The sequence below is a fragment of the Megalobrama amblycephala genome, linkage group LG3, assembly GCF_018812025.1.
Source record: "Megalobrama amblycephala isolate DHTTF-2021 linkage group LG3, ASM1881202v1, whole genome shotgun sequence".
Lineage (NCBI taxonomy): Eukaryota > Metazoa > Chordata > Actinopteri > Cypriniformes > Xenocyprididae > Megalobrama > Megalobrama amblycephala.
The window spans coordinates 21,852,686-21,864,752 of record NC_063046.1 but is presented as its reverse complement, the minus strand read 5'-3'; positions in this window follow the sequence as shown (position 1 = coordinate 21,864,752).

Below are 12,067 nucleotides of genomic sequence, written 5' to 3'. Positions count from 1 at the left end.
CAAAAAAGAAGCCATATCTAAACATGATCCAGAAGCGCAGGCGTTTTCTCTGGGCCAAGGCTCATTTAAAATGGACTGTGGCAAAGTGAAAAACTGTTCTGTGGTCAGACGAATCAAAATTTGCCTGCATCTCTGATGGTATGGGGTTGCATGAGTGCGTGTGGCATGGGCAGCTTACACATCTGGAAAGGCACCATCAATGCTGAAAGGTATATCTAAGTTCTAGAACAACATATGCTCCCATCCAGACGTCGTCTCTTTCAGGGAAGACCTTACATTTTCCAACATGACAATGCCAGACCACATGCTGCTTCAATTACAACATCATGGCTGCGTAGAAGGAGGATCCGGGTACTGAAATGGCCAGCCTGCAGTCCAGATCTTTCACCCATAGAAAACATTTGGCGCATCATAAAGAGGAAGATGCGACAAAGAAGACCTAAGACAGTTGAGCAACTAGAATCCTGTATTAGACAAGAATGGGACAACATTCCTACTCCTAAACTTGAGCAACTTGTCTCCTCACTCCCCAGACATTTGCAGACTGTTATAAAAAGAAGAGGGGATGCCACACAGTGGTAAACATGGCCTTGTCCCAACTTTTTTGAGATGTGTTGATGCCATGAAATCTAAAATCAACTTATTTTTCCCTTAAAATGATACATTTTCTCAGTTTAAACATTTGATATGTCATCTATGTTGTATTCTGAATAAAATATTGAAATTTGAAACTTCCACATCATTGCATTCTGTTTTTATTCACAATTTGTACAGTGTCCCAACTTTTTTGGAATCGGGTTTGTATAAACACATATTGCACACACCCTGGTTTTATTATATAAGTTCGGTAATCTAAATTTGCTAAACTCTGCTAAACTCTAAAACCCTTTAAAAGTAATCCACACAAACCTGATGATATTAGGAGATTAAAAGTAAACTATGACTTGGCAACATTTTGACCACTTCAAATCTTCTCATGGGTAAGTTTTCAACATTTCCCATTTGTGTGGATATTTTCAAACATGTGGCCCTCACAAGTAAAGTCAAAGCTGTTCCAACATATATATAAACACACAGGTGCCTTGTGCAAAACAACTATAAATAAATCAGTTTACAGATGAGATTCAAACCAAATTGTCATGCAATATGTGAATTTTATCATTTAATAACATTACTCACAGACTTTAGGCACTGAGGGTCAAAACAGCAAAGTCTTCAGTAATGAGTTATTTAATTTAGACTTTATCACACAATGACTGTTCAGCTTGAGTTTGCTCTAATAAAGTCACTTTCAAATAGTATTGTTCCTGTGACTTTCATTTTACAATTTAAGCAGCACTGAATAAATTAAAGCTCTGTCAGCAATTTGATAAGCCCTGCAAACTTTAGTTGCGTCCCACTCCTTCCCTTCCGCATCCTCTCAAGATAGTGGTGCATTCAAGTCACTCAGATTAGTGATTGTGATTAGAAGGTTTCTCTTAATTAACCTTTTTAATTCCTTTTACAACTCATTTTCAACAGAAATAAAATTGTAGCAAAGCCTCATGGGATACCTGTAGCTGAACAGCTGCCTTTGTTTAGTTTATAGGTATATAAGTGTTAAAGAAGAGTAAAAGAGTTTGTAATTAGTGGAATCTGGATTAGCTTTTTATCTAATTTGGCAGTTTGTTTGCCAAACAGTCTGTAACTTGCAAAATTGAGTTCAGACTTAGCATTCAGATGTGTTTAAGGGATAGTTGATCCAAAAATGAATATTTTGTGATTATTAAAAGATCATATTTTGTGTTCCACAGAAGAAAGAAAGTCATAGAGGTTTGGAACAATGTGAAGGGTGACAAAATTATGACTATTTTCATTTTTGAATGACCTATTCCCTTAAAGTCATATTTAGTCTAGGTTGTTTAGATCAGAGGAGTCAGAAATCAGCAGGATTTCCAGTGGAGACTGATCAGTGAATCTCACCTCGTGCTTCACTGATGAGATCAAACTACAACTATGCCCTCTAAAACATGATACATTACTGCCTTGTGTACAACACCATTCTCTCCACTGCATTTTTTTTTACTGCAGAATTAAATATGAACTGATAAGTTTGATCAACATTGAAAACCAATTTTAGATTACAGTTTACTAGTAGGAGTTACCAGTCACTACTATTTACTCTCCCTCAAAATGAAATGTTTTCTTCATCAGTCAGAGAGCTGAAGCCTGAAGGATCAGCAGAAGACAATCAGACCATTCTGTTTACAGTCTATTTGTCTTTCTCTGCCTCTCTTTCTATGGACAGACTCTTGGCTAATATTGTTCTAGAAGACATACTCTTTATACATAGCACAGATGCACAAACACACAACATAAATTATACACACTCATCTGCCACTTTATTAGGTACACCTTACTTGTACTTGGTCCCCCTTTTGCCTTCAGAACTGCCTTAATTCTTTGTGGCATAGATTCATCAAGGTACTGGAAACATTCCTCAGAGATTTTGGTCCATATTGACATGATGGCTTCACACAGTTGCTGCAGATTTGTTGGCTGCACATCCATGATGCAAATCTCCCATTCCACCACATGCCAAAGGTGCTATATTGGATTGTGAATTGTAGCCTCAGTTTTCTGTTTTTCACTGACAGGAGAGGTACCCAGCATGCTACCCTGCTGCCATAGCCCATCTGCTTCATGGCTTGACGTGTTGTGTGTTCAGAGATGCTCTTCTGCAGACCTCATCGGTTGTAACGAGTGGTTATTTGAGTTACTCTTGCCTTTCTATCAGCTTGAACCAGTCTGGCCATTCTCCCCTGACCTCTGGCTTCATCAAGGCATTTTCACCCAGAGAACTGGATATTTTCTCTTTTTCGGATCATTCTCTGTCATTTTGTGTCTGAAAATCCCAGTAGATCAGCAGTTTCTGAAATACTCAGATCTCACTGCGATCTCACAGCCTGTCTGGCACCAACAACCATGCCACATTCAAAGTCACCTAAATCACTTTTCTTTCCCATTTTGATTCTTAGTTTGAACTTCAGCAGATAATCTTGACCATGGCTGTGTCCAAAATCACCCCCTATACCCTTAAATAGGGCACTATTTAAGGGGACAGCCATTTGTAGTGGTGTCCAAAACCATAGTGGAAGTTATTGAGTGTACTCATTCAATCCCACAATAGTGTGTGCCAGTTTGTTCCCTTGATTATGTATCCCATTCAACTGTTGCCCATTAATTAGCTCTGAGTATTTAAGTCCTGTCTTCCTTCAGTTCATTGTTCGTTCTTCAATGTTAAGGTGCGTTTTGTCTGTTCTTCTGTGATATGTTTTGATTAAATATTATTTTGTTTGAATCTTTGTCTGCTTCCTGGTAGCACACGTGACTGTAAGATGCTGTTTGCAGCTGAATCATCCATCTTCCAAACCGCATGTGGTTCCAGGTATAAATACCTTTTTCATTGTTTATTAAATTATTTAATTACGGTACATAGTTTCTATGACATACTTCAATATAAATCTTTTCATCTTACTACTGGAGCTGCCAGTTTGCCAAGTTTCGAATAATTATTCAACAGAAAGCAAAAACTATGCAAAAGTGGCAGCCCTTCCGGCACACTCAGTGTCTGAATTTGCTCACTTGTTTTCATTCACTCCCTCAAGCGAACTATATTACTGGACTAATGTAGGGAATAGTGAATGAGGGTATGGGGCAATTTCGGACACAGCCCATGTCTACATGCCTAAATGCATTAAGGTGCTGCCATGTGATTGGCTGAAGATAATTGTGTTAATGAGCAGTTGAACTGGTGTATCTAATAAAGTGGCTGGTGAGTGTATCACTCTGATTAATGTCTAATATACAGTATTTATACAGGTTTTTTTACCCCTTACACAAAATAGTGTTATTTAAAGGAGTCGTCATATATTTGTATTATTTTTTCCCCTGGGGTTCATATATATTTTTCTGTGCCAAAAACAGTCATTTTTCATCTTCTCTCTAACCTTTAGAAATGTTTTCTGCTGCTGAGCAAAGTTGTTGTGGTTGTGAAAGTTCAGAATGCAATTTTTAATGCTCAGTTACAATAAACGTTCTTTTTGACCAGGGAAAGCTTTAATTTTTTGGAAAAAAAAAAATAATATTTTAAGCTATTTTCTCTCCAAAGATCAAAGAATAATAGATTCTGTATGATCTGACCCCTTTAATAATCATGAGGCAACAGAAATAAACAAGATAATTTGACACAGCAAAAGTGTTGTCAGCACATATATTCCCCACCTACAGTACATTCACTTGCTCTCTCCATTTCTTCTTCTTTTCGAGCTGTTTTCACTCCAGTGAAATAAAGCTTATGCATAAATCAACATTCTTTTTATTTGCAAATTTAAGTTGTGTATTTATTTCTGATTTCCTTAACAAATCTTGGCTTCATTCATCAATGAGGTAAATGATCTTTGAAAAACCATGTAATGAACATACAATTACTTTCTTTGAGCAACCAGCCAACTATGGTAATGTTTATTGATTTGTGTTTATATTTGTTCAAGCTTGACAGTTTTGCCTTTCTGTTTATTTTCAAATATACATTTCTAATTACAGAAGTACAAAGATAAAATTGTAAGAGAGCATACATCTGAAACTGCTGAGGCTGTAAAGGGTTTCAATTATATTACCCACCAGGTACATTGTTCTCAGGATACTGTCATTCTTAAAAGGAAAACAAATCATTAATCATCATTTGCCTGCCTTTTTGTTTTTCAGATCAGCTGCTATAAAAGACAAACTGAAATGCAAGTGCAGAGACAAGTAAAGAAGAGTATGTTTAAATGTCGAATCACCTCTGTTATAGAGATTTTTGAATCGGACCTAATAGAGGGTGATTCGGTCAATTTTGGAAATTGTATTGGAAATGTACATGAAGCACATTAAAACGATGCTTCAAATATACTCTAACTGTAATTCAAGAAGTATTACAAGTACATTTTAAATGTATTTAAAGAAATACTCTTAAATTGCACTAACTGTGCTTAAAGTGGTTCAATTTTAACAAATTTCAAAATATTTAATATATTGCAAATAGCTTAAAATTGAACTTAAGTACATCTTGAAATACCCTTATTATACATGAAGTTGTTTTAACATAATACATTTAATATGCACTTAGTATAGTATAATTTATAATATAATTAATATATTAAGTGTGTCTAAAAAAAGCACAATTTAAATATATTTCCTTTTCACCTGGGTCTCCCTCTTGTGCATTAATAATTAGTCATTTTTGCAGACATATCTACAAACCAGATTCCAAAAAAGTTGGGACACTGTACAAATTGTGAATAAAAACAGAATGCAATGATGTGGAAGTTTCAAATTTCAATATTTTATTCAGAATACAACATAGATGACATATAAAATGTTTAAACTGAGAAAATTTTATCATTTTAAGGGAAAAATAAGTTGATTTTAAATTTCATGGCATCCATCTCAAAAAAGTTGGGACAAGCCATGTTTACCACTGTGTGGCATCCCCTCTTCTTTTTATAACAGTCTGCAAACATCTGGGGACTGTGGAGACAAGTTGCTCAAGTTTAGGAATAGGAATGTTGTCCTATTCTTGTCCAATACAGGCTTCTAGTTGCTCAACTGTCTTAGGTCTTCTTTGTCGCATCTTCCTCTTTATGATGCGCCAAATGTTTTCTATGGGTGAAAGATCTGGACTGCAGGCTGGCCATTTCAGTACCCAGATACTTCTTCTACGCAGCCATGATGTTGTAATTGATGAAGTATGTGGTCTGGCATTGTCATGTTGGAAAATGCAAGGTCTTCCCTGAAAGAGACGACATCTGGATGGGAGCATATGTTGTTCTAGAACTTGGATATACCTTTCAGCATTGATGGTGCCTTTCCAGATGTGTAAGCTGCCCATGCCACACGCACTCATGCAACCCCATACCATCAGAGATGCAGGCTTCTGAAATGAGCGTTGATAACAACTTGGGTTGTCCTTGTCCTCTTTAGTCCGGATGACATGGCGTTCCAGTTTTCCAAAAAGAACTTCAAATTTTGATTCGTCTGACCACAGAACATTTTTCCACTTTGCCACAGTCCATTTTAAATGAGCCTTGGCCCAGAGAAAACGCCTGCGCTTCTGGATCATGTTTAGATATGGCTTCGTTTTTTACCTATAGAGTTTTAGCCAGCAACGGCGAATGGCACGGTGGATTGTGTTCACCGACAATGTTGTCTGGAAGTATTCCTGAGCCCATGTTGTGATTTCCATTACAATAGCATTCCTGTATGTGATGCAGTGCCGTCTAAGGGCCCGAAGATCATGGGCATCCAGTATGGTTTTCCAGCCTTGACCCTTACGCACAGAGATTGTTCCAGATTCTCTGAATCTTTGGATGATATTTTGCACTGTAGATGATGATAACTTCAAACTCTTTGCAATTTTTCTCTGAGAAACTCCGCAGCATTGGGGGAATTGGTGATACTCTGCCCATCTTGACTTCTGAGAGACACTGCCACTCTGAGAGGCTCTTTTTTATACCCAATCATGTTTCCAATTGACCTAATAAGTTGCAAATTGGTCCTCCAGCTGTTCCTTATATGTACATTTAACTTTTCCGGCCTCTTATTGCTACCATGGCTTGCTCCCTACAGGGCCTGAACCAGCAAAATTCCCGTTACTAACACTTAATTATACACATTATTCAGAAAATAGACCATAAGTACTGTAGTGGAATTTATTCATTGTTATGTCTTATTGGTTATCTACTATCACATGGGCACAGGTGAGCGCTTCAGTTTTCTTCACTATTTCCTGTGGACTGATTGTTCAGAATTGAGGGAGGGGGTAAGCAGCAGGATGTTCAACTGTCTATTTACCATATTGTATCAATTTAACTGTTTATTTATTGCATGTTCTCATATGCTTTATCTAAAAAAACATCTCAGGTTACGCATATAACCATGGTTCCCTGAGAAGGGAAACAAGATGCTGCATCCCTTAGAGGGCACTATGAGGAATGCCTCTGACATGACCGGTGTCTGAAGCATGAGCGTAAACACGACAATGAACTTGATATTGGCAGGCAGCAGCTTATGATGTCACCACTGGTGCGACTGTAAGTATAAAAGGGCACCTGTGAAATATGTCATACACTTCTTGTCTGAAGGAGATGGAGCAGGAATACCTGAAGCATGACGCAGCGTCTCGTTACCCTTCTTAGGGAACCATGGTTACATGTGTAACCTGAGATGTTCCCTTTCGAAAGGGAACTTGCACTGCATCCCATAGAGCAGGGGTGGGGAATGTTGATCCTGGAGGGCCATTGTCCTGTAGAGTTTGGCTCCAACCCTAATTAAGCACACCTGAAACTAATCAAGGTCTTCATGATTATTAAAGTTACAGGCAGGTGAGTGTTTTTTTCAGGGTTGGAGCTAAATTCTGCAGGACAATGGCCCTCCAGGATCAACGTTCCCCACCTCTGCTATAGAGGGTGCTATGGGGAACGACCCACGCCTCCATGCTGAAGGAATGAGTGCATTAATGGCTGAAGTAAGTCAAAGGCTTAAAGAAGTCCCCATCCTAAGGTGCACACCAGCATCACGATTAATTCCCTGCAGTCAGAGCCCGAGCTACAAGACCCTTTACAGGCAAGCTCAAGAGCTTGATATTCCTAAGAACTCCTTTAAGGGAATATCGTCAAATGGCCTCAGGGTCTCTCAGACCCCAAACATGAGGGTCAGACACTTTCACATAATCATGTTCACACAGTTTCAAGTTCACAGTTTCTATGCTTTATCTTCAGCTATAAATCAATTCATACTATAATAACAGATACAGTCGGTAGTCTAATTTTCTTTTTACTGATAACATACAAGAGCTGTTTCTCTCAGTTATGGTGTTGATGAGTGCTTTTAAAATAGTGCTGTGTTCTTATGTGTTGAAACAACTCTACAGCCCATGTCATCTGCCAGTGTCATTTCACACATCACTGAGTGAGAATCAGTTTCATTCCTGGGCACAATTACACATTTCTCTCTTTCCTCTCTCCTCTCACAGTGAGATCAGTTCTTTCTCTTGTTAGCGCCGCGTCGCTGCCCAGACCTACACAGACAAGTCAACAGAACATTCTTATGGCATGACAGGTCAGACTCAGCCTACCAGGGTTTGATATCTTTTCCTCTCCATGTATTTGTCCTCTAATCTGAAAAGCTGCAGTGAAAATTTTCACTGTGTTATTACTTTCGTCTTTTTCTTCCCCAGGCAAAACAGCACCAATGACCCCTGTGAACTTCATGAAGAATTTCTTCGGTTTACATAGTGAGAGAAAGTAGGCTAGCTAAACAAGAGAACAGCTAAAGGGATGAGAGCTCTCCAAATGCTAACACTACTACACACATAAAGAACGATAGCCTAGAGCTACAAGAGAGGAAGAGACTGAGTGAGAAAGAGGACTGACAGTTACAGCTTTGTCTACAGAAAGTAGTAAAGATGTGGAGTGTCAGGAGTTGCCATGCTTCAACAGCTAAAGAGGTTAATATGAGAAATGGGAAAAGATGCAGAAGAAGACAAAGAGAAATAGAGAGCAAAAGATCAGTGCAGGCCTGTAATATCCATGTCTAAATGCTCTTTTTCAGGGAAAACATAAGAAAGCGAAAACAGATCTGTGTGATGAATCAAACAGACTGCAGTATTAGTGTAGGTGTGTGACTGTATTTATGCGTTTTGAGCTCTGCAGTGTTGCAGTACATGTCTTTAAAACAGCCTAAATTTATTGTGCATTGTGTCACAAGCGGCATATTTCTCTCTATTCCAACAGACAGCTTTACAAATAGATGAAGTACAATAACATGACAGTTTTTGTTCCTGAAATACTTTGCTATAGCAGACCACGTGAGTTAAAAAACCAACAAACCATAACTTTTCCTGACGTCTCGCTCCCCCTGGTGACCATTGATGGATTCTTCCTGACAAAGCATTCATTATCGCGCACAGCAGAATGTACCTTTCTCTTTCCCCAGACCACTGACCCCCAAACCCCACCCCCCTTTACACCCAGTTTATCTAAACTTAGACGATTTCCAGTAGAAAATGCAATGGATTCTTCCTTGGATCTCCCAATTTTTTTCCACAAACTGGGATGTCCAAAGATCAGTGAATGGAATACTCACCCAAACACATTTACATGATTCACCAAGGCAGGGGTTTTCAAACTAGGGTTCTGGGACCTACAGGGAGCAGTATGGGGGTATATGGAAACCGCAAAAAAATTGGAGGAAAAAAAATACTTTGCAAAATGTATTTTTTGAACAAGTTAACAAGTTATAAACTATAGCACATCAGTTTTAAAACATTTAGATGTGGTTACTGCTTAAATTGCTTTTTAAAGATCAAAGTCACAGAATGATCATAAATATTTTATTATATAGAATGAATGAATGAATCTATTAATCAATCAAATCAATCAGTGGTTTCTCTTCAGCTTTTAACATTTAACATCTACTTTAGTAGTGGCCAGGTAAAAAACAAAGATTTCAACTTAAAGTAAATGAACTTAAAGTAAATATTTTCCTTTTCATATTCTAATAATTTGCTTTGGTTCCCTGAGAGGGAACGAGACGCTGTGTCATAACGTTGTGACGCTATGGGAATGACCCTGCATGAGCCGGGATCTGAAGCAAAAGTGGGAAATGCCAGCAAGTGTCAGAAAGTCAACAAGATCATAAACAGAAGCCAGAAACACACGCCACCAGATTCTAACTGTCCAAAAGAAGACGTTGTCAGGCATTGCATAAAGTATGGCAAGGTAACAACCACAAGCCTCATGGTCTAAGAATGGTTACCCATAGGAGACAAACCTGGGGTAAACTATCAAATGATAATAATAAGAGGATGTGGTGATGTTAGTGTGTAAAAAAAGGACTAGCCTGCAGTATAATAACATAAATAGGCTCAAATATGAACCTTCTCCAAGAAGGTAGCTCCCAGTAACTGTAAGGTGAAGCATGTTGGCACCTCGCCTGAAGGAACTAACTATCCTGGTAGTTCATGACCTATTTAATTTTTTTTATGAAAGCCAAGCTTAGTCAAAGGAAAAGAATGACAAACACGTCTGAATGAACTCAAAAAATGGTATTAATGCTAGAAGCATGACATACCACGTGCTTCAAAGCAATAAAGCCTGAATAATCAACACGAAAGGACATGAGTTCCTGGGTTCGAGTCCATATAACAATAGGCAAATCCATACCGCATGCCTCACAGCCCAGAGCAATGGCATCAACAATCCAATGAGATAACCTCTGCTTGGAGACCGGAGAACTTCTACCACAACCCCCAAAGCAGACCAGTTTGATCGAATTTACGCCACAAGCCCGAGTGGTCAACATAAATCCTCAGTGCCCTGACACAAAAGGTGAATATTTTCTTGTTCCAGGGTTTTGAATGGTGGAGAGAAAGCTAAGAGAACAACCAGATGGATGGTCAAAAATGGTACCTTTGGACCATATTCTGGCCTTGGGTGCAAAATTACCTTAACCAGCCAAGGGGCTAAGTCTAGGCAGGATGGGGCAACTGATAAGGCATGCAAATATCATACCTTTTTAACGATGTTAATGCTAATAACACTGGTCTATAGTCAAAATGCTTCTGAAATAAATTTGGGTTTGGACAGTACTTGCTTTTTAGGCAAAACAATGAACAATGCAATCTGAAGCTGGTATTGTGTCATACATGATATGAATTGCATCATGTTATTCCTAGAAGTCATGGATGATTCAATCACAGTGAAGCTTACATCACTCAGCTAAACAAACTGCCCTATATCAGCTCTTGAAATCATTCAGCAAGGGTGCAAAACTCAATTCCTCAATTCCCACAGCCCTGCAGAGTTTAGTTCCAGCCCTGCTCCAACACACATACCTGTAGTTTTCAAATAAACCTGAAGGACTTGATGAGCTGGATCAGTTATGTTTAATTAGGATTGAAGCTAAACTTTACAAAACTGTGGCCCTCCAGGAACTGAGTTCTTCATCAAAAGAAACCAAAAGAAACTTAAAGGGATAGTTCACCCAAAAATGAAAATTTGATGTTTATCTGCTTACCCCCAGAGCATCCAAGATGTAGGTGACTTTGTTTCTTCAGTAGAACACAAATTATGATTTTTAACTCCAACCGTTGCCGTCTGTCAGTGGTATAATGCAAGTCAGCGGGAACTTGGACTATAAGAGTAAATAAAACACGAAAGACAAATCCAAATTAATCCCTGCAGCTTGTGACGACACATTGATGTCTTAAGACACTAAATGATCGGTTTGTGCGAGAAACCGAACAGTATTTATATAATTTTTTACCTCTAATACACCACTATGTCCAACTGCATTCATCACTCGATTCGTGAGGTCTGATCGCGCTCTGACAACGGAAGTGATGTCTAGCACTCATTGAAGTATATGCGCGAGACATCACTGCCGTTGTCAGAGCTTCCAAGTTCCCACCGACTTGCATTATACCACTGACAGAAGGCAGCGGTTGGAGTTAAAAATCATAATTTGTGTTCTACTGAAGAAACAAAGTCACCTACACCTTGTATGCTCTGGGGGTAAGCAGATAAACATCAAATTTTCATTTTTGGGTGAACTATCTCTTTAAACTAATGGTTCCTGCAATAATGTATTTAATTACCCACCATATTCCTACCTAAACAGGAATGAACATCTGCACTGGACATAAAAATTTAGCACTGCCTTTTATGCTTAACTTGAACAAGAAAATAATTATTAGAATATGAAATAAATTTCATAGGAAGCATTCAATTTAACTTTCTCCTACAACACTAATTTTGTTTTAAAAGTTTAAAAGTAAACTGTTGGTGTTTCTTGAAAAATATTGCTTCAATTAATGTTTTGCAAGATAGAACCTTATGTTGAACCTTATCTGCATTTGATCTGTTCCAAAAATCCCCATTTACAAATTTGAGAGGATTTTTATATTGTACATTTAGAATACATTTAGGGTCTCTGTCATTTTCATGTATGAAAGAGACTTGTTCCCCATATAATTTTTGCTATATGG